Source organism: Callithrix jacchus, chromosome 11 (genome assembly GCF_049354715.1).
Source record: "Callithrix jacchus isolate 240 chromosome 11, calJac240_pri, whole genome shotgun sequence".
Classification (NCBI taxonomy): domain Eukaryota; kingdom Metazoa; phylum Chordata; class Mammalia; order Primates; family Cebidae; genus Callithrix; species Callithrix jacchus.
This window is the reverse complement of record NC_133512.1, coordinates 41,724,611-41,728,233: the sequence shown is the minus strand read 5'-3', so window position 1 is coordinate 41,728,233 and position 3,623 is coordinate 41,724,611. Positions and strand designations below refer to the sequence as shown.

General features: G+C 38.3%; 1 pseudogene; it reads right to left on the bottom strand.

Moving 5' to 3' along the window:
• Window positions 1–1,342: 1,342 nt before the first annotated feature.
• LOC100385603 (EKC/KEOPS complex subunit TPRKB pseudogene) lies at window positions 1,343–1,909 on the bottom strand (annotated as a pseudogene).
• Window positions 1,910–3,623: the final 1,714 nt, after the last annotated feature.

The following is a 3,623-nucleotide window of genomic DNA, read 5'->3' as shown; positions in this document are numbered from 1 at the left end:
GCCTCAGGCAACATGGTGAAACCTCTACAAAATAATTTTTTTTTAAATTAACTGCATGTGGTGAGGCATACGCATCTGTAGTCCCTGATACTCAGGAGGCTAACTGGTAGGATCACTTGAGCCTGGGAGGTCGAGGGTGCAGTGAGCTACAATTGTACCACTGCACTCCAGCCTGGGTAAGAGAGTGATACCCTGTCTCAAAAACAAACAAACAAAAAACTTTAAAATGAAGATTATCTTTGAAATTTACCAAATGTAATCTGTGACCTCATGGAGCTTATATTCTCCTGGGCAAGACGAACACATAAATGCAGAGCCAACTCTTCCATTGCAATTGTTGGGAATGCTTTGAAGAAAAAAACGCAGAGTTGGCGAATTAACTTGATAACTAAAGGGTAAAAGAAATGTAGTCAGGCCTCACTGACAAGAAAGTGGTATGGGGACCTGGGGTTTAGGGTGGGAGAGTAGGAGACGAATGATTGAGAGTGGACAGTTATGGTGGAATGACCAATGAGTCTGTGTGAAGATGCTTCAGGAGACCAGAGATTTGAGGCATCCTCAGAACAAAAAAAAAAGGAAAGGAGGCCAGTGGAGAGATTGAAGCAGGGCAAGTGAGGGCAGTGGACAAGAGGTTTGGGCCTAATCAGTCAAGTTACACAGTTTGGATTTTACCCCTAGAGTTTAAAAATCTCCTGAAAGCCCTTCAGCAAGATTGTATCATAAAGTTTGTGTGAAGAGAATAAGGGGAAGAAGAGAAGCTGGTCAGAGACCATGCCAGGAGCCCAGGTGCAATACGAGGGGTGACTGGGCACTGTGAAAGCAGTGGAGATTTTGTGATACATTTCTTGAAAGTAAAGCAACAGGACTTGATGACTAAATGTGAGCATGGAGTTAGGTACAAAAACCCATGAGGAGGCTTCTGTGAGCCAAGATCACGCCACTGCCCTGCAGCCTGGGCGGCAGAGCAAGACTCCATCAAATAAATAAATAAATAAATAAATAAATAAATGCTAGGATTCTCCTACATGTGGCTAAGATGTAGATCAGAAGGCTTGTTCACTAGAACAAAATCACTAACAAATTAATATTTAAGTGTACAATTTGTATTCCAATTACATAAAAATAAAATATATTTGAATAGAAACAGAACTCAAGAAGGCAATAACAAATAATAGTAACTGGTTATCTTTTAAAATAATATGAGGTAGGAGAAGTGTTTTTCTTTTTTACGCCATTATGTGATTTAAACTTTTCTATAATGTATACATATTAGTTTAATAATCAGGCAAGGAAAATCAATGTTTTCTTTAATGCTGATAATTTCTGTTAATATTTTGGCATTTCACAAAACATCTTTTGTTGACATTCTACAATGACACCATCCAATAATGTCACAATACTTTCTTCTTGTGAAGAAAGTTTATATATCTTTTTGACTTCTGTAATTTTTGTTATTTCAGGAAGGTTTTCCAGAGAAACCTGATGACCTTCTATTTGAGATATCAGGTATTCTTGATTTATTTGTTTTTCTCCCTCTTCAATGTAAACAATTAGAATTGAAGTGTCATTTACTGAGATACCAATTTTTTTCAAAGCCTCTGAAATATTGTTATTTGGGGAAAGGTTGTACATAATTTCAGTAGATAGAGTTCTTGTCTTCATTTTTCCCAGTTTGTAGAGGTGAACTGCTTTATTTGCTGCCACAGGTATCTGTACTGGATCCACAATCACTGTAAAATTTATCAGTGATCCATCGATGTTCCCTTCCATGGCCTTCCTTCTCAAGTCTCCTGCATTTTTGACATCTTTAAATAACAGAAAGGTCACCCTGCATTTAGGAAATAGGTCCAGCTGATGTGTTAACTGCATTTCACAGACAAGCAGGATTCTATATCTGGTCCCCAGTGTGTCTCAGAAGATCTCTTACAAATTAATCTTAAGATAGACAATTTAGAGGACAATTCAAGGAACACCAGTACCGAAGCTCAATTAGTGACTCTTACCAGGAAATGTTAACCGCTCTTCTCTGCTAAATCTAATTTGGGTTTCCCGTAAATGTGAGTAGAATTAACTCACCCTGAACCTTTACTATTTGAGATAAGTTGCAGTGAGCTGAGTTTGTGCCACTGCCCTCCAGCCTGGGTGACAGTGCAAGACAAGACTCCAACTTAAAGAAAAAAAAAAAAAAGTCAGCAGTACTCATTCCCTAGCTCCTTGTCCTCCAAATTATTCATAAAAACCCTCACCTCTAAGCCTTTGGGCAGACTGATTTGAGTGATGACTCCAATTCTTCTGCGTTGGCTGACCTTGTGTCCATTAAACTCTCTACTGAAATGCTCCAAAACCAATCTCAGTGAATTGATTTTGTCTGTGCAGTGAGCAGGAAGAACTCACCAAGCAAATATAACCCCATCACGTCATCTTTCCACGTCAGTTCAACCAAAAGAATGATTTCGCTTTTGGTAAACTGCTGTGGCCAGGTCTTTCAGAAGCCACCTCTAACAACTGAAGTTTAAATAATTTGAGGAAAGTCTTTAGTGAGTTTGAATTTCAAGGATCAAAGATAATAGGTCTCTTAAAGTCCCTCTCATCTCTGTTGAGCTGTCACCAAGCTGATAGCTCAGACACTCTTAGCCTCTCTTTTCTGTCTTTTTCATTCTCTCTGTTTGTAGCTTTGTATTCTGTCTCTCTCTCTTTTCCCCCATCTCCAGTTTTCAGAATATGATATTTGTTTCTTTTCCTTTGGTGATTATCCTGTGATTGTCTGTTTCTACTTTCTGTGCCCATCCTGCTGTACTTCCTCCTGTCCCTCCCATTAAACAGATAAACAAATATTTATTGAGCTTCTACTTTATATTAGCCTCTGTGCTAAATTCTGGATATCTAACTAAAAATAAAACAAATATGATTCTTGCCCTTATTTGGATACAAGGTGCTTGCATTTCCCCTTTTCTTCAGCTTGTCTGCTTTTTCATTCTACTCTTCCAAATTCAAAATTGGGTATAATGTGAAATTAAAATTTTATTTTTTATTTTGTTTTATTTTATTCTGTTTTTGAGATGAAGTCTTGCTCTCTCACCCAGGCTGGAGTGCTGTGGCATGATCTCGGCTCACTGCAGTCTCCACCTCCCAGGTTCAAGCAATTCTCCTGCCTCAGCCTCTCGAGTAGCTGGGATTACAGGTGCCTACCACCTCACTGAGCTACTTTTTGTATTTTTAATAGAGATGGGGTTTCATCATGTTGGCCAGGCTGGTCTCAAACTTCTGACCTCAGGTGATTCACCCTTGACCTCCCAAAGTGTTGAGATTACAGGCGTGAGCCACTGTACCACATATCTATACTGAATCTAATATTCTACTTCCTGCTCCACACTTTAATGCATTTTTCCTTCAAAAATCAAAGTAAGATGATAACCAAAGCTAATTAACCAGGATTTGGGGTCTTGCCCAAGATTCAAGAACATTGATAATTCTCAGCAAAATGGATTAAGGTCACTTTAAGTGAACTAAATAAAGGTTATACTTAGTTTCATGTCATTTTAGGTCAAATTTTGCTACCAAAACAATCTCAGCACTAGACATAGAAAATTGTTAAAATTTTCAGAGCTTTTTAGTTTAGAATA